The sequence below is a fragment of the Bubalus bubalis genome, chromosome 17 (assembly GCF_019923935.1).
Source record: "Bubalus bubalis isolate 160015118507 breed Murrah chromosome 17, NDDB_SH_1, whole genome shotgun sequence".
Taxonomy (NCBI): Eukaryota; Metazoa; Chordata; class Mammalia; order Artiodactyla; family Bovidae; genus Bubalus; species Bubalus bubalis.
The window spans coordinates 8,847,721-8,867,226 of NC_059173.1; the positions used below are offsets into that span (position 1 = coordinate 8,847,721).

The window sequence follows — 19,506 nt, forward strand, 5'->3', positions numbered from 1 at the left end:
CGGCGGAGCCCAGCGGAGCGCAGCCGAGCCGTTGGCGGCCGCGGCCCGCCGGTGCGCCCGCGCTCCCGCCTTCCCCGCCGCCCGGCCCGCGCCGCCGGCTGCCCCGCCCCGCGCCCGCCGCGGGAAAGGTGGCGCGGGCCGCGGGCGGCGGGGTCGAACGCGGACAAAGGTCTCCCCAGTCCCCTAAGTGGAGCTTGAGTTAGTTTGATCCTCCGAGGAAGTTTGCGTTTTCGGCACCCCTCCCTTCGTCTTGGGCCTCTGTTGAAATAATTTGCAATGGGTAAGAACTCGCCTGCCAGTGCAGGAGACACGGGTTCGATCCCTGGGTCCGGAAGATCCCATGGAGGAGGGCATGGCAACCCACTCCAGTATTCTTGCCTGGAGAATCCCCATGGACAGAGGAGCCTGGAGGGCTACAGTCCAAGGGTGACCAAGGAGTCGGACAGGACTCGGCGACTTAACAATGATAATAGTCACAGTCATCCTTTATCTGCTTGTTTCTGCCGCCTGGTTTATCCTTCACACCAGCGCCTTAGGGGACAGGATGGTCCTCTTGGGGAAACTGATGCTCTGGGCGGTAATGAGTGGACGAGGGCGCACGGGCGGAGTGGGGATTGGAACCTCGGCCCCCGCGACGCCACAGCACCTGCCCCGGAGTCTGCGCCTCTGGCGGAGTCAGGCCGGGCATCCCATGCTTCTTGGGTTTCTGGAGGCTGTATTCACGTGGTTTATCCCCAAGCGGGCAGGGGAACCGCGTCTCCGCACCTGTGGCTGGGAAGTCTTTCCGACCCTCTGTTTACTTTCAAGAAGGAGCCGGAGCTCCCTAGGCTGGGTGTACCTGGGTTTCGTCTCTCACTCAGGTGGACTGTGATCTTGGCCGTGCTCCATATCCCGAATGTTTTCTTGTAGCACCTGGGCGCCCTTGCTTCATTCTTCTCTGCCCGGAGTAAATAGATCAGCTTGCATTCTCTGGGGGTGGGGAGAATGTAATTTACAGATGTTAGTTAAGGTCATGGTCATGAAACGTCTCAGTTTTCATCCCTTCGACCTGCGTGTATTGAAAATATGTATTTTGACCAGTTCTAAAGATGGTTTACATTGCTTTGAACGTCCTGGAATGACCTACAATTAGTTCAGAGGTTAAGTTGTAAGCATTCAAAGCATTTGGGTTTGTTTGTGTTAATCCTTAAGAGAGTTGTCATTAAATAGTGTGGGGAGGGGGGCGGTTTGAGGAAGGGGAGGTAACTTGACAACCTTCTTTTGAAGTAACAGTCCTTTTCATCCAGGTATAATTTTATATCTTTAGGATGGTTTGGAAAGGAAGTCTCTCTTCTGGAAACTGGCAAATTCAGTAAAGGTTTTAAAATAAAAGGCAGACAATCTTGAATTTCTGTAGACTCATGCACTATGGGAAAAAAAGAGCAAAGACTTCTCACTAAAAGAAAATAGTTGTTTAAGATAGAGATTCAGGATGTCCTGGGCGGTTCCTCGGAATACCCTTTTCCTCAGGAACTTGACCTCTCTGCAGCGGTTTTGGTTGGCAACTACTGTTTCCCTAAAGAGTGGAGCTTTTGAGTTCTTTGCTCCAGGATTGGTTGGTGAAAACATTGCCACTCAAATGCCTACTGTTAGAGTTATTCAGAAAACCCAGGTAACTTGGCAGAAATCCTTCTTTTGTTAGGTTAATGTATCTTCTCCCTTTTATAAATGTATGGTAATTCTCAAACCTGCTGAATTAGAGGAGTCACCTGGGGGTGAAATTAGAACCATAAAAGGGAAGAACAGGGGAATCCTCATTTTGTAACAAGAGTTTCTGGTAATTCTATGATTAAGCGTGCGCACCTGTAGCAGGTGATCTCACTGAGTTACATAAAGATGGCCGATTCTACCCTTTTTTTCTTTTTGGAAGAATATGAAATTCACCTGCTTCCATGGCTATATGGCCCCTTATCATTTGCTTCTGGTTACCGAGAACCTCAGATCGACTCTGATTTTGCATGCGGACCTGCTTCCTTGCTAGCAAGATCTCCCAAAGCCTCAACAGTTCATCAGTCCTCTGATTACAAAGGGAAGGCAGAAGAGAGCGAAAACAACAGGGATGCGTGTGGCTTCTCTCTCGCTCTCTGGTTTGATGTAGCAGAGACTGTTTCAACTTGCGCCAGGGTTTCTGAAGTTGTGGTAGTTGAGCAGTATATTATTTGCCTGGTCTATTCAGAGCTTGGGTGCCCACGACTTGGTAAGAAATGTTTGTTTGTTGATTATGAGCTTAAAACCAACTCAGTCATAGCTGGGAAGACCAGTTCCTCACAGCAGTGTGTAGGAGCAGAGTTGGTATAGAAGGATTAAAAACTACTCAGCAAGCTTCCTTGGGGGCTCAGTCGGTAAAGAATCCGCCTGCAATGCAGGAGACCTGGGTTCTATCCCTGGGTCAGGAAGATCCCCTGGAGAAGGAAATGGCAACACACTCCAGTATTCTTGCCTGGAAAATCCATGGACAGAGAAGCCTGGTGGGCTACAGTCCAGGGGGTCGCAAGAGTCGGACATGGCTTAGCAACTAAAACTAAAACCACCAGCAAGTTTCAAACAGGTTTTGTTAGACCAAGTAGCAGCTCCATATTGTTACAGACTATGACTGTTTCTTTCTACTTTCTTGACTTTTGCTTTGCTTATTCTAATTTTCTGGCGGCGAAGGGGCAAAGGGAGCGTGGTCAGAGATAGATGATCTGTAGCAATAAAGAATCACTTCTCTTTCTCCCACTCTGATTCACTGATTGACATAGTGAACCACGGGGCATGCCCAGGAAGCAGAAATATCAGGGTGTTTTTTCAGGTTCAATTATAGTAGAACAACCCCTCCAGGCCACAGCACCCAGGCCTGTATGTGGCACACAGGATTCTTACAGGCTTAAAATTTGTTTTTGTTGCTTCATCTATTGCAAAAAAAAAAAAAAACCTAATCAGATGGTATTTTCTGTTAAGAAAGTTCTCAATTGAAACAGCATACCCTGTGTTCACTACTGAAAGTTGATGCTGCCTCTAAGAGTAATTTCTGATTCTGATTTCCTAAGAAGTCAGTTCCACAGCACCGTGAAGCCCCTGTTTGACGTCTAAACACAGCTTCCTCAGATGGGGAGGACAGAATGGTTTTTTTTTTTTTTTTTCTGTGGGAGACCATGAAAGTACCCTGGCTGTTGATCTCTTTTGCTCCTGTTAGCATGACTGATATGTGTATTATGGTTCTCTGGGAGCAAGTTTGTAGAGGAACTGCCGCTTATCATTGTTGGCCTACGTCTTATTTAACAAAAGGATGCTAAACCCTTGGATGTTTCCAGGAAAGGAGTACTCTAAGATTTTTGAATCTAGATGATACCCTATTGCCTCCACCCAGATCCAGTTCCCATCACTGCCCTGTGCTGTTCCTCAGAAAGGTTGTTGGCAGCTAATAAATTCAGCCTTTTGTTGAATGGCACCCTTGAATGTGCTCCAAACAGGTTGCTGGAGTTTTCTCTTTCCCTTTATAATACTCTAATTTAGTTGTTGTTTGGGCGATGTCTAGGCATTCCTTTAATGAATATTTTTTTCTTTGGAGTGTGTTTTTTTGTTTGTTTGAGAATTTGTGTGTTGAAAGAATAAAACCCTGTGACTCCCCCAAAGCTAAATTGAGATCACTGGGTTATAAGGTTCCAGGGCTTATTTTAACCGGGATAAGGAAAAGCTTTCTAACGCTGGTAGCAGCCCCAGGCCAGCCTGTCACCTCTGACGGCAGAACGTGCCCGTCACCCAGCTGTTGATGCAGAGACTGAGAAGAGGGTTCACAGACCAGGGACAAGTGGGGTTAAATCTCTGAGGCCCACCCAGTGCCAAAATTCTGTGGAATTCCACACCTTTTCCTTGAGTGTCAGTGCCAAGTCCATGTACACAAGTAGCTATTTTTCTATTAAACTGAAACAGGTAAGTTTCTGTTGCTTTAACAAATGTATATAGTCCATGGAATTCTCCAGGCCCGAATACTGGCCTGGGTAACATTTCCCTTCTGCAGGGGATCTTCCCAACCCTGGAATCAAACCCAGGTCTCCCACATTGCAGGTGGATTCTTTCCCAGCTGAGCCATGAGGGAAGCCCAAGACTATAGGAGGGGGTAGGCTGTCCCTTCTCCAGGGGATCTTCCTGACCCAGGAGTTGAACCAGGGTCTCCAGCATTGCAGGTGGATTCTTTACCAACTGAATTATCAGGGAAGCCCATAACAAATATAATTCAAATATAATGAAAAAATACCTAAGGTGCTTATCTTCTGCCCCAAATCATACATTTACCCACCAGGAAATCCATTCAGCAGTCGCCATGCAGGGGAAAGCTCTCACCGTGGAATTCTATCATTGATTTAATCTGGCCCCTCTGCACACTTTGTCATGCATGTGTATATATTTTCTCATTTTGTACAGAGGATATGGCTGCAGCCTCTAGAGCTGTGTTCTGGGTACAGTTAACGTGCAATCCACATCTGATCTGAGTCTACATTATAAGACATCCCTCTGGCGGTTACTCCATTCTATATTCTGATTTCTTTGTATGTCTTTTTCTGTTGGCTTCTAGCAGGCGTCCTCAGCCAGGGGATGCAGGCCCCATGCAGCCGCATGCAGCCACAAGCAGGCTTTGTTTGGCTCATGGACTTTCTTTCTAAAAACGTTTGAATCAGAAGCCAGCATTGGAAAATCCTTCCAGCTGGGATTTCCAGCTTTTCCTGAAAAACCTGACGAGTTGGCTGCAGTAGGCCCATGATCCCAGGAGGGAGTCCTCCGCTGAGACGGAATGCCGCTGCCCCTTCCCCAGCCCTTAGAGGGAGGGTCACGTGCTCTCCAGGTTGCCACAGGCTCTACCACTCCTTATGCCCAACCCCAGGCCAAGGTCCTCGCCACTGGCCTCTGACCATGTGTTTATGCGTCTTTGCTGTTTTCCTTATAATAATGAGGACAAAAGTGAAATGGATTTTGTGCCTGTGATGCCGTCAGAACCTCAGAAAGATTGTCAACAGCTAATAAAAATAGTAAGTTACCCTTTGTGGAAAACTTACTCTGTTGGATGATATGCTAAGTGCTTTGAGCATCTTTCTTGGTCCTCACAGTGCTGTGAGGTGGGTGTGATTGCACCCATGTGAGAGATGAGGAAATAATTCAGACTTGGCTCATGTTGTCTGTTCTACCTGATGGTGTGAGAGGATGGAAAGAAGTGTTATGGGGGGCCCTGCCCTCCAACTCTTCTGCAGCCAATGGTTTCTGATGGGCAAGCCCTTTTAGGCATCTTTGTAAATGATGCATAGCTTGGGACAAGGCACATCCCACTGAGATGGATGACGCTCCATCCCAGGGAATTGTTGGTCCCCACATAGGTCCCATAGATGTCATGCATTTAGTTTACGGGGCGGATTATAATAAAAATTGAGCAAAATTTGTAACTTGAACTGCTTCCAACATCCCAACCATCTGATCCATAAAAGGAACATTTGAACTCACCCTAAAATGTTCCTGGGCGGAAGGGTGGGGCGGGGAGGGGAGGGAATTGTTGCATTTGTTTCAATCTAGTGGAAAGGCTTCATTCTTAGTAAAAGGCACGCAAATGTCTCAATATTTGGTATCCTGGCTGCCATTAGACTTGCTTTTGAATAATATTCTCTTCTAGATGACATAGTTTGAAATTCATAGCATTAAAACTTTTGGAGTAACATCTTCTGTGTAACAAACCAAGACATGGAAAAAAATATTCTCTGTGCATTTGGAGCCAGCTCTTTTTAGTATCAAAGACTGATTTTGGAGGCTCCTCATTTGTCTACAAAAACTTTTAACAGTTCTTTGCTCAACAGAGTTTTGTTTTGTTTTTACTGTAAACTCCTTTATTCTGCAAACACCAAACAAATCTAAGTGGTTTTAAGACTGTTCAGATAACTTGCTCCCTTTTATAACTACTACAGGTTCAGATACTGTTCCCCAGGAATAAAAAGCAGTGTGTTCCCTTCATAAAACCCCTTCTCAAGGTTCTGGACTGGGTTTTTTTCCCCATATCTCTATTTGTGTCTAAAACGAAGTGAATGTAAAACAGTAGCATGCAAACTTTTTGCTTTTCATTGCAAGGTAACAATCCGGGCTGTTTGTTTTAGAAATGGTAATGTTGTATCATTGTAACAAATTATACTTAAAAATCATTTAGTGTGAAATTGCAGATTAATCCCATAGGGACAGGGTATTAACAATCATCCAGCCCTTTGGAGCATACAGATGGTGAATCTGGGATTTACAATAGGAACAATCGCTGATTACATGCATGGATGTAACGGACAAAAAGACCTCCACAACTTCAGCCTGGAGAATGCGGTGGAGGTCCTAGTGCCTGACTTGTTTGGGATGCTCAGCCCCTAAGGATGCCTGCGTCTCAGCAGCTAGCCTGCACCAGATCCTACAGTGCCTTCTGTGTGCTCTGAAACCTACCAAGCGCATGTGAGAAGCGTCCTCTCAGTGTGCTTAGCTCTAACTCTTGTAAATTCCATTAGAATTTGCATAAAGAGCAACTTCACAGTGGGGCACGCAGTGGGAATTTGGCAGAGGTGCCCAATCCAGAGAACTCGTTGTCAAAACCCAATACTTGCTATTCACTAATTGCTGTGTGGACTAGGGGCTGGGGAGGCTTCTCTGCTTCAGAAATTAATCTGTGTGAGAAATGAAAAGCGCTCTTGATACAATGCCTCTGATTTTGAAACTGTCAGTCTGCAGAGCTCAGACTGCAAACCTCATGACATGCTTACTGTTGAGAGGGAAAACAGCACCCTCATACACACATCCTTGAATACAGACCATGTTACAGTAAGTGACCAGCCAGTGTGCTCTTGGCTGTTCACTTACTGTAACATGTCCCAGGTGGCACAGTGGTAAAGAATCCGCCTGCCAATGCAGGAGATGCAAAGACGTGGGTTCGATCCCTGGGTTGGGAAGATCCCCTGAAGGAAAAAATGACAGCCCACTCCAGTATTCTTGCCTGGGAAATCCCATGGACAGAGGAGCCTGGTGGGCTACGGTCCATAGGATTGCAGAGAGTCAGACGCAACTGAGCTATTGAGCAGAGCAGCAGAGAGAAGTGTATTCTTGGGGCTCTGAACTAAGTAAGGCTGTTTTCTTTTTATTTATATTTTTAAACAACTCTTTATAAAATTAAAAAAAAAAGATCATAGCCATTTCAGTGGTAGTTAAGATGCATATGCAACATCTACATAAAACCACGTAAATTCTCCCCCCAGATCTCTGTTTGATTTCAGATGTAAAGGTAAGGAATAATTTTCCAAGCAGGAGAAAACCCAAGAGCCTGAATGCTTTAAAGAGCTTAGCATCATTGTCTTAGCTTTTTAGAATTTGTTTTTCAAAACCAAAGGAAAACCTTTATCCAAATGAATTGTTTAAATATTCTGTTCCCAAACTCTGTATTGTTACAGAGCTCAGAACAAAAGTACAAGTGAACACTGTTACGTCTGACTCCAGAAACTGTCTTGCTTTTAAGCATATGCATCCCACACACGTTTTATTGCTTTTTCTGAACCCAGGGATTTGTGACAGCCGTGAGTCAGCTGAGTGATAATGACCGTGTCCTCTGGACCAGTTAATTACCCGCCCAGAAGGGTCTGGCAGCCCCATCTTGAGGGGACGCTTGTAAGCTTCTCTGGATTATTCTAGAGATGCTTGGAAACTGGCCCTCAGTTTAGCTCTGATTCTTAGGTGCTGGGTAGGATCGACACTTGTTCAAAATGATCAATGTGGCCTTTGTGGTCATAAATATCGGTGATATTAGTAACACTGACTGAAGCAGGACTCATTCCTTGGAAAAAGCCTGTCAAGTTTGAAACATGTTAAAGTATCAAGTTCAAAATGTATAGTTATTGATACACTGTTAAGCAAAGCAAGGGATGGCCAAAAAAATGGATTGTTAACTGATCCTTTAAATGTCCATGAGTACATACTGACATAAATGGTTGGAGAAAAATAGATCAATGGGGGAGACACGAGAAATATTCTTAATGGAAGATCTCAAATAAGTATGTATTGGGTTGGCCAAAAAGTTCATTTCGAGTTTTCTAGAACATTTTACAGAAAAACCCAAACAGACATTTTGGCCAACCCAATACATCCTCTGTCCTCCAGGAGGTGAATATTGTTAATGATTCTTTCTTCTCTCCTCCCCTTTCCCTGTGGGGCTGGTCTTAGGGATTTGCCTCCAAATACTAGTGTATAGATGGGGGGAAATATTGCTGTCACAGGAGAGCACCCTGGTACATACCACCTTAACCAAGAGATGAAGGTTAACATCAACAATGACATGCGGATCCCATGAACCCTGATGGGATGGGGTGAGGAGACACACAGGATCTTTACCTCTGTGGTATTCTTTCTAAAATCTCTAACGTCAGTCTACTGACCGTGCCCTTTAAAACTGGCAAGATCATGAAAAATAAAGAATGAGAAAGTGTTCCAGATCAGAGGGGACTGGGTGGGCATGATAACTCAAGGCAGTGTGGTGTGCTTCCGGGGTTGGATCCTGGAAGAAGAAAGGGGCTTAGTGGAAAAAACTGGTAGAATCTGAATCAAGTCTGGAGCACAGTTAATAGAAATGTCCCACCTTCAGTTTCTTAGCTGGGATAAACGCACCATGAGACTATGAAAGAGTGTGAGGAAACTGGGTGAAGGGTAGATAAGAGCGCTCTGTGTAATCTTTACAACTTTTCTGGTAACCTAAAGTCACCCCCGGTTTATTTTAAATCAAGTAAATGTCACGCGCATGTTCACAGCCTTCTTGAAAATAGCCCAAAGGTGGAAGCAACCCATGTGTCCACCGATGGATGAATGGATAAACAGAACTCAATAGGATCCAGCCTTAAAAAAGAAGAAAGTTCTTAAACAGACATTTCTCCAAAGAAGACACACAGATGGCTAACAAACACATGAAAAGATGCTCAACATCACTCATTATCAGAGAAATGCAAATCCAAACCACAATGAGGTACCATCTCATGCCGGTTAGAATGGCTGCTGTCAAAAAGTCTACAAACAATAAATGCTGGAGAGGGTGTGGAGAAAAGGGAACCCTCTTACACTGTTGGTGGGAATGCAAACTAGTACAGCCACTATGGAGAACAGTGTGGAGATGCCTTAAAAAACTGGGAATAGAACTGCCATACGACCCAGCAATCCCACTGCTGGGCATACACACCGAGGAAACCAGTATTGAAAGAGACACGTGTACCCCAATGTTCATCGCAGCACTGTTTACAATAGCTGGGACCTGGAAGCAACCTAGATGCCCATTGGCAGACGAATGGGTAAGAAAACTGTGGTACATATACACAGTGGACTATTACTCAGCTAGTAAAAAGAATGAATTTGAATCAGTTCTATTGAGGTGGATGAAACTGGAACCTATTATACAGAGTGAGGTAAGTCAGAAAGAAAAACACCAATACAGTATATTAATGCATATATATGGAATTTAGAAAGATGGTAACAATGACCCTATATGTGAGACAGAAAAAGAGACACAAATGTAAAGAACAGACTTTTGGACTCTGTGGGAGAAGGCAAGGGTGGGATGATTTGAGAGAATAGCACTGAAACATGTATATTACCATATGTGAAATAGATCGCCGGTCCAGGTTCGATGCATGAGACAGGGTGCTCAGGGCTGGTGCACTGGGATGACCCTGAGGGATGGGATGGGGAGGGAGGTGGGGGGGATTCAGGATGGGGAACTCACGTACACCATGGCTGACTCATGTCAATGTATGGCAAAAACCCAGTATAATATTGTAAAGTAATTACCCTCCAATTAAAATAAATAAATTTAAAAAAAGGTTCTGACACCTGCTGCAACATGAACCTTGAGGACTATATATTAAATGAAATAAGCCATCACAAAAAGACAATTGTATCTTTCCACTTACATGAGATACCTAGTGTAAAGTAAAATGCATGTGTACTCAGTCATGTCTGACTCTCTGAGACCCCAAGGACTGTAGCCCACCAGGCTTCTCTGTCCATGGAATTTTCCAGGCAAGAATACTGGAGTGGTGTGCCATTTCCTACTCCAGGAGATTTCCCAACCCAGGGATCAAACCCTTGTCTCTTGCATTGGCAGGCACCACAGACAGATAAAAACTAGCTGTTACAATTCAAACATGTCTTTAGCTTTCAGAATCAGAAAATGCAGACTTCCTTCTCCTTCTCTTTTCCAAGATATTCAAGTTATGGCATGGTAGTATCAGGCAGGGTCTTCTGGTGAGTGGATCACTCCCTGGGATCTGACACTGGAGAGACCCTGTGTACACGGGCAGTCCAGTTACTTGCCTGTTTTTCTCTCGAAATGTCTCTCCTGCTTGTTCAGGGTGGTATGAAGCCATTCTGTTATACTGTCTCATTTCTTTTTGGTGTTTTAAAATTCAGATGTTAAATCACCAATGCTTTGTTTATCCACCTGATCTTCTCTGGTCTGGGAAACAGCGAGAAAGAACTGGGCTCCTGGTGGGAGAGGAGCCTATAAAGATGGAGGATGGGGTAAGGTGTCTGTAGGACGTTGCTAGTAAAACCCACTGAACAACGCTGTGCTACACAGTTAAACATTTAAGAGGGTAGATCTCCCGCTAAGTGTTCTTACCTCAATCAATAAGCGAATGTTATATACCACTAAAACAATGAATCCAAGACTTGTTTGTTTTTTTTTTTTTTGAGATATAATTGACAATTGTAAGATTTAAAGTATACAATGTTGATGATTTGATAAACATATATACATTGTGACTTTCACATTGTGATTCCCCCATCAGGTTAATTTAAGATCTACTTTCAGCAATCTTTAATTATTCGAGACAGTGTTATCAGCCATAGTCACCATGTTTTTTACTAGCTCTTCAGACTTTATTCATAATGTAGCTGCAAATGTGTACCCTTTACCAACCTTGCCATCTTAACCCCAGTCCCCAACTCCTGCCAACCACTTTTTAGTTTCTTTGAGTTTGGCTTTCTTTTTTAATTTCTTTTTATTTTTTCACATGTAAGTGATACTGTGCAGAATTTGTCTTTGACTTGTTTCACTTTGCATAATGTCCTCTAACTTTATCCATATAGTCAAAAATGGCAGGATTTCCTCTTTCCTAAAGCTGAATACTATTCCATTGTGTATACACACCGTGCTGAGTTTATCCATTCATCTGTCAGTAGACATTTGAGTTGTCTCCATACCTTGATCTCTGTGAATAATGCTGCAATGAACAGGGAGTACAGATATCTCTACAGAAAAAGGATTTTGTTTCCTTCAGATATATAACCAGAAGTGGGATTGGCTCTATTCCTAGAACCAACCAGTTTCTATTGATTCTATTTCTGTTGGTTCATACAATGGGTCTATTTTTAGTTTCTTGCAGAATCTCCACAGTGTTTTCCATAGCGGCTGTACAAGTTTAGATTCCTTTGTGCGTACAATCAGGGCACAAGGGTTCCATTTTCTCTTGCTAGCATTTGTTATCTCTTGTCTAGGGTGTCCCTGGTGGCTCAGTGGTACAAGAACCTATAGCGCAGAAGATGCAGGTTCAATCCCTGGGTCCGGAAGACCCCCTGGAGGAGAAAAGGGCAACCCACTCCAGCATTTTTGCCTGGGCAATCCCATGGACTGAGGAGCCTGGCAGCTACAGTCCATGGGATTGCAAAGAGTTAGACCCAATTTAGCAGCTAAACAACAATAGCAATCTTTTCATGATTGCCATTCTAACAAGTGTGAGATAATTACTCACTGCAGTTTGGATTTCCGTTTCCCTGCTGATTAATAATGCTGAGTGTCTTTTCACATGCCTTTTGACCATCTGTATATCTTCTTTGGGAAAATGCTTATTCAGGTCTTTTGCCCACTTCCTAATTGAGTTTTTCTGGTTTTGTTTTGTTTTCGCTGTGAGTTGAATGAGTTCCTGGTATATTTTGGACATGAAATGCTTATCAGATATGTTAGTTCTTAATGTTAGTCACTCAGTTGTGTCTGACTCTTTGCAACCCCGTGGACTGTAACCCACCAGGCTCCTCTGTCTCTGGGATTTCCAGGCAAGAATACTGTAGTGGGTAGCCATTCCCTTCTCCAAATGAGATTTGCGAATATTTTCTCCCATCTGTTAGTTGCCTTTGCATCTTGTTGTTAGCTTCCTTTGCTGTGCAGAAGCCTTTTCGTTTGTTGCACTCCCAGCTGAATTCGGCGTATTTCACTCAGTGTGATGTGTGTAAGGTTTGGCCATGTTGTAGCCTATGTCAGCATTGTCTTCCTTTTTAAGGCTGAATAATAATCTGTGTGTGTGTGTATAACCACATTTTTTTGTTTATCCATTCACTCATAAATGGACATTTAGATTGCTTCCACCTTTTGGCTATTTTGAATAATGCTGCTAAGAACATGAGTGTACAAATATCTGTTTGAATCCCTGCTTTGAAGCCTTTTGGACATACCCAGAAGTGGAACTGCTGGATTGCATGGTAATTCTATTTTTAACACTTTGGGGACTTCCATACTCTTTGCCATAACAGTTGTACCCCTTTACACTCCCAGCAGCAGTGCAGGGGTTCCACTTTCTCTGTGTCTTCACCAACACTTGTTATTGTTTTATATATGTGTGTGTGTGTATGCTATGCTATGCTAAGTCACTTCAGTCGTGTCCGACTCTGTGTGACCCCATAGACGGCAGCCCACCAGGCTCCCCCGTCCCTGGGATTCTCCAGGCAAGAACACTGGAGTGGATTGCCATTTCCTTCTCCAATGCATGAAAGTGAAAAGTGAAAGTGAAGTCATTCAGTCGTGTCCGACTCTTAGCGACCCCATGGACTGCAGCCTAATAGGCTCCTCCGTCCATGGGATTTTCCAAGCAAGAGTACTGGAGTGGGGTGCCATTGCCTTCTCCGGTGTGTGTGTATACACATATATAAAATTGTCATCCTACTGAATATGAATTGATATGTCATTGTAGTTTTGATTTGCATTTCCCTAGTGATTTGGATGTGATAATTTGACACTGTGAATATGTCAGTTCTCCTTAATTACACCATTTGATAAAATTCCAATCTGAATTATTAATTCACACTCTTAAGGCATAATGAAAGCACAAATGAACAGTGAAACAGAATAGATCAGAGAGCCAGAAATGCTCTCATGCATATGAAAAAAGTCTCTCTGACTAGCTAATCAACATTTCTGGTTAATCATTCTGTCTAACTTCACAGATAGTCAATAACAGAAAAGGAAACAGCAATGGAATACTACTTTATACCCACGAGACTGGCAAAGATTGTAGAACCCGAAAGTACCCAGGAATGGCAATGATATAGAGAAACAGGAGCCATCAGGCACTACTGAAGGAAGGACAAACTGACTTCTGTGATCATTCTTGAACAAGGCTTTGCAGAATGCAGTGAAATTACATACGTGTGTGTCTGACGACCCACTAGTCTCACTCCAAGGAATACACTCCTGTGAGGACTTGTGCGTATGTTCAAAAGAGAACATGTCTGGAAATGTTCATCATGCTGGTGTTTGAGGCAATTGTGAGCTGGAGTTGGAGTATCTATCACTAGGGAAATGGAGGGGTTGAACAAGGTGAGTCTATGGTTGGAACACTGTACAGCAATTAAAAGCAGAGAACCAGATATGTTTTTTTAAAGGTTTAGTGATGTATTGGAAGGCCTGTGTGTAAATTGCATCTTTCTTCTTTAGAACTATTTCCTGGAAGCCTCTCCCATGCACTCCCACTTGTAGCTCTTTGGCTCAGCATGGCCTGTGAGGCCTCCCTTAGCTGCAAGGGAGCCTGGAACACCCAGTATTTGACATTTCCATCCTTTATAGGAGGCAAGGGAGGAAGGAACTCTGATTGGTCTTTGGGCATAGCATCTGCCGTGCATTCTGCTATACTCATATTTTAACCTGAGAATCTTATCAAAAGACAGATGCTGATACAGTAAGTCTGGGATGGGGCCTAAGATGGTACAGTTCTAAGTGCTCCCAGATGGTGCTGAGGCTGCTGGTTCCTGGACCTTGGGTAGCAAGGTTCTTGAAGGTCTCCTGCTGCTTTTGAGAGTTTCGCAGGCCTGGATGTCATCACTGAGTTCAGCAGGTGATGGAATGCAGTGGCTAGTCTTGGGACTCGGTTCATGGAGGTCAATCAAGAGAGAATATGCCTCATTGTTTTGGTTACTGTTGGGCAATAAAAAGCCACCCCAAATTCAGTAGTCAAAAGCAACCCCACACTTTCCTTATGCTCACCAATTCTGTGGGTGATGACTTCCAGTAGGGAACAGTGGGGAGGGCTTGTCTCGGCTCCTTGGTGTCCACTGGAATGCTGAGATGGGAGTGATTTGATAGCTGGGCTCACACTATCCCAAGACTCGCTTACTCTCGCATCTGGCCCCTTGCTGAGGAGACTGGAGGGCTAGGGCTGCCGACCAGAGAGCCTGCGGGTGGCCTCTCCATGTAGCTGGGCTTCCACCCAGCATGGCAGCCGCTGGGCAGCAGAGCTGCTGCAATGGCAGCTGTGTCTTTGACCTAGCCCCGGAAGCCACACATTGTCCTTTCTGCCACATTCTGTCGGTTACAAGTGAATCACAAGCTCACCTAGATTCAAGGCAAGAATTAGACTCCATCTTTTGATAGGGGAATGGAGCGATCTAGAAGAGCAGGTGGAATAGGAGATACTATTGTGATCATCTTTGGAAAACCCCACCTACCAAACATTTTAAACACCCCCCTTCATGATTAAGATATGTTTGCAAAACCCAACCCCTTTTCTTTTTCAAGTGTTTATTTATTTTAAATGTATTTCTTTTTCGTTGCAGCATAATGGCTTTACAATATTGTGTTGTTCTGCCAGACAAAAATTTTATTTATTTTTGGCTGCACCGGGTTTTTGTTGCTGAGTGCGGGCTTTCTCCAATTGCAGCGAGTGGGAGCTATTCTCTAGCTGCAGTGAGTAGGCTTCTCACTGCGGTGGCCCCTCTCGTTGCAGAGGCCAGGCAGTAGGGTGTGGACTTCAGTAGTTGTGGTGCACAGGCTAAACTGTCTTTGACATGTGGAAACTTCCCAGACCACGGATCAAACCCATGGTCCGCTGCATTGACAGGCAGATTCTTAACCACAGGACCACCAAGGAAGTCCACAACCCCTTTCAACACGTTAAAGCTGTCATTTCATTAGAGTTTTAAATCTTGCTCAGGGAACCAGGGGTGAAGATGATGGATTCTCACTGAATCTTTTCAAATGTATCATCCTGAGAATGTCTTAGTTCTCCTCTTGAAGGCTTACACAAGACGTTTGTATCCTTGATGACTGTTCTTCATTACAGGGCAAGGACTCTGTCTGGAAAGCATTTCTGTGCTGAGTACCTGTCAGCTTGAGTCAGCCTTTACTGAAAGAGGGTAATCAGACACCGTGGGCACAAACAGCTTGCCTGTCTGTACCTGTCCAGGTGATCTCTTCCATCTGGTGAGCAGTTTCATCATTGCCCCGGTTCCCCGCGGGTCCAGCAGTTTGTATGCTCCTACATCACTTCCTGCTGCAGCCCTGTCCCCCTCCTTCAACCCCATCACACCATCTTAATCTCTCTTCTTCCAGTCCCAGGCTAGTAAGTCTAGTTGATGGTAAGGTTAGCTTCATTTCTTAGTTGTGATAGACATGCCAGGTTACATAAGCTACTAACACTGAGAGAGACTTCTTGTTATTCAGTGACTAAGTCGGGTCTGACTCTTTGTGACCCATGGACTGCAGCACTCCAGGTTTCCTTGTCCTTTGCTGTCTAATGGAGTCAGCTCAAACTCACATCCACTGAGTCGGGGATGCCATCCAGCCATCTCATCCTCTGTTGGCCCCTTTTCCTCCTGCCTTCACTCTTTCCCAGGATCAGGGTCTTTTCCAGTGAGTTGGCTCTTTGCATCAGGTGGCCAAAGTATTGGAGCTTCAGCATCAGTCCTCCCAATGATAGAATGCTGGAGTGTTGATTTCAATATTCAGGGTCGATTTCCTTTAGGATTGGCTAGTTGATATCCTTGCTATCCAAGGAGCTAGAGAAGAGAGAGACTAGGTGAAGGTTATACAAGAACTCTCTGTACCATCTTTGCAACTTTTCTGCAAGTCTACAATTATTCCAAAAGTGCAAATGTGTGCACCTGTATTTGTTGTTGTTCATTCGCTTCTCTTTGCGCTCATATACACTTGTGCATAAAAATACACAGACATATGTGAAATTAAGCACATATGTTCTGTTTCATTATTTTTTTAAAGCAATCATTTAAATGATATGGTCATTATTAAAAAGGTTTTAATGTCCATAGTCACCCTGTTTGGCTAACATCGTAGATCTGAATGTGCTGGGTTGTAAGTGGCTGATGAATGAGCGATGTATGGGGTTATTCCTACTTCCTTATTTAATAACTGGATTCGTATGGGCTTCTTAAGCCTGAGTGACCCATGCTTTGTTGCCAGGACTATCCCAGTGACCCCTAGCAAGACCCCTGTCCCAATTCGTCTATCAGAGAAAAATGAATCTATTTCTGGAGCTATCACTCCTTATTATCTCTAATTGGGTCTGGCGGCTGGAGACAAGCCTCATTATTTTTAATTGGGACCCATCGTTCTAGAACAAAGCGCCACCCACTTGCATGCAGATCATGCCTGGATATTTGCTTGCCAGTTCAAAGTGAAATTGCATTGTGGGATTTCCAGGAAATCACACTATTTTTATCCCTTTGTTTCACCTAGCTTTAGAGTTGTCATCTTGGGTTGTTAAACCAAAAATAATCACTGGATTGGGACGGTCTCTGTGTATGTCAAAGTGTTGTTTGTTTGTTTGTTTAATGTAGTACAAGTTTTTCTTTCAAAATTAATGAATATTTTAAAACTGGACATAATTTGACAGACTGCTCACTTAAGTGTCATCTAAATATTGCTTTGGGCATGGTCTTAGGCCACGGATAGATTTTCCTGGTTGAAAGGGCCCCCATTTTTTGTTTATTATTCTAATTTACTATGAAATAATCCTTCACCTATCATACACTTCAGTGTTTCTTCATTATTATTCCTATATTGTTAAACCGTCCGTCAGTCGGTATCTGAGGTAGGAAATCCATTTTAGAAAATTTGCAGGAAAATCTGTCTCCTGTTGATTTTTAGAGCTTTCAGCTATCCCAGCTGTCGTATCTTAATGATTCAAGATGGCAGATAATACCTTTTATAATATTTTAACAATCCAACATGGCAAATAATTCCTTCTTGAGCTCAGTTGACTTCAGAAGGCCTTGAGGACGAGTTTCCATGGGAGGCAGAAGTTCTGAGTGGCAGCCTGGGTCATCTCTCTTGAGAGAGTGCATGCCCATGCGGGGTGGGAATCTCTGAAATCCCCAGACACCTGGCCCAACATCCAGACACAAAGTCTGGGCCCTCCTCAGAGCCAAGAGCTTCTTGGGGAAAAGGCAGACCACCCTGGAAGAAAAATTGTTAGAAGTTCTATGTGCTTCGGCTCCTCAGGAGAACGTTCTACATCTTTTAGAAAAAAGAGTCAGGATAGAATTTCACGCGATGGGAATGGATGGACATGGCAGGGGTCATTTCCTTCAGTCCCCCTGCAATGACTTCTCCCTTCTGCTCTCGAGTGTAGAGTGTAGCTTCCGTTTCAAAGCTGAAGATATGTTGCTTTTGTTCAATAGTATAGCTCTGCTGAAACTCTGTTCCTACTGAACACCAGTTCCCCATCGCCTCCCCCAGCCCCTGGACCCACCATTCTTCAGGGACAACAAGTGTATTTTATCACTTCTAGCAGTTTGGGTATCTAATTGTCAAAACACAGCTCCTAGTACATTTAAATGTGTCCATTTCATTTCATTGAATGCACATTTTAACACAAAAGAAAAGAAAGGAACTCATAACGAAGCTTGAGCTCTAAGATATGACGCACTTGCTAGAATATTCAGGGGGAAGCATACTGAAGTTTGCAATTTTTTTTAAAGGTACCACCAAACACCCCCAAGACCTGAGTTCGATTCCTGGATTGGTAAGATCCCCTGGAGAAGGGAATGGCTACCTACTCCAGTATTCTTGCCTGGAGAATTCCATGAACAGAGAAGCCTGGCAGGCTATAGTCCATGGGGTTACAAAGAGTTGGATATGACTGAGCGACTACCGAACACCCCAAATGGATTTGTGGATAGCTACATGATGAAACAGAGTGAAGTGTCAGGGGGTGAACCCGGGTAGTGTGTATGTGGGTAGTCACTGTGCCGTTCTGCCAATTGCTGTGTTTTTGAAACAAAACATTTTCATATTTGGAGGAAAAACTATTAAAAAAAAAGCTGTAGTTCTATAGCAGACACACAACTTAACCTGATAAGGATTTTCTGCCACCCTCTGGTGTTTGAAACTTCTTCTGAAATCTTTTGTCATCCAGGAGACATGTCAGAATCAGCACTATGTCCTTTGATGGCGGATTCACCATATAAAGTACAGGGATTTGTCATAGATCTTCCTGAGTTTTTGTTCTGTGGACACTCAATGAATATTTACTGATGAAGAAAATGAAGTAACTGCGGACTGGCAGTTAATGTCTATGAGTATAGGCACTGTTTGCCCTCAGCGTATGTAGAACCTGTTAGTGAAAGTCACTCAGTCATGTCTGACTCTTTGCGGCCCCATGGACTGTACAGTTCACGAATTCTTCAGGCCGGAACACTGGAGTGGGTAGCCTTTCCCTTCTCCAGGGGATCTTCGCAATCCAGGGATCGAACCCAGGTCTCCCGCATTGCAGGCAGATTCTTTACCAGCTGAGCCACCAGGGAAGCCCTTAGAACATGTTGATGACTGCAAAATCAGGTCCCATGCGTCTGTTGACTGGGGAAAATTGCCCCCTTGCAAGACAGAAAAAACATAGCCCACGGTCTCTAATTTATGGGAAAACACTTTGCTCAAATCATGATAAAACTATTTTTTTGGTTTTCGTTTTTTATGGAGGAAAAAGAAAAAAGTGGCTTTATTTCTTAGCCAAGTGAAGGGGAAACACGGTAGGCTGGAGCCTCAAGAACTGTGCCCCTGATAAAAATTATTCATTGAAAACATTCCCTGGACCTTAATCTGCTGGGTTTGGTCCTAGCACTTCTCAATTCCGGGAGCTGGTGATGGACAGGGAGGCCTGGTGTGCTGCCGTTCATGGGCTTCCAAAGAGCCGGACACGACTGAGCGACTGAACTGACTGAACTGAACTTCTCAATTCACTTAAAAAAAACTGGCTATTCTAGGTCTTAGTTGTGAAATGTGGGATCTAGTTTTCTGATCAGGGATCAAACCTGGGCCCCCTGCATTGGGAGCATGGTGTCGTAGACAGTAGACCAGCAGGGAAGTCCCTCAGTTCACTTTTTAGAAGATTATATATGAGGTGTTTGGCCATATTTCTCCCTGAAAAGAAGTCCTATTCACCA

At 44.0% G+C, this 19,506-nt stretch overlaps 2 long non-coding RNA genes across 3 annotated transcripts in view; one reads left to right on the forward strand and one right to left on the reverse strand.

Annotated features, from left to right (window-relative positions):
- Positions 1 to 854: 854 nt before the first annotated feature.
- Positions 855 to 1,685, reverse strand: LOC123329909. The gene is made up of 2 exons (XR_006545492.2): positions 1,255 to 1,685; positions 855 to 969 (listed from the first exon to the last, which is right to left on the reverse strand). It is a non-coding gene; the product is annotated as an uncharacterized LOC123329909 (long non-coding RNA).
- Positions 1,686 to 1,957: 272 nt separating this feature from the next.
- The window catches only part of LOC123329910, a 31,106-nt gene continuing 13,557 nt past the window's right edge, over positions 1,958 to 19,506 (forward strand). Inside the window, exons 1-3 of one of the 2 annotated variants that reach the window (XR_006545494.2) lie at positions 1,958 to 2,236; positions 13,279 to 13,651; positions 15,390 to 15,529. This is a non-coding gene — a long non-coding RNA (uncharacterized LOC123329910). The remainder of the gene's footprint in view (positions 2,237 to 13,278; positions 13,652 to 15,389; positions 15,530 to 19,506) is intronic. The other variant, XR_006545493.2, reaches the window with a different exon arrangement.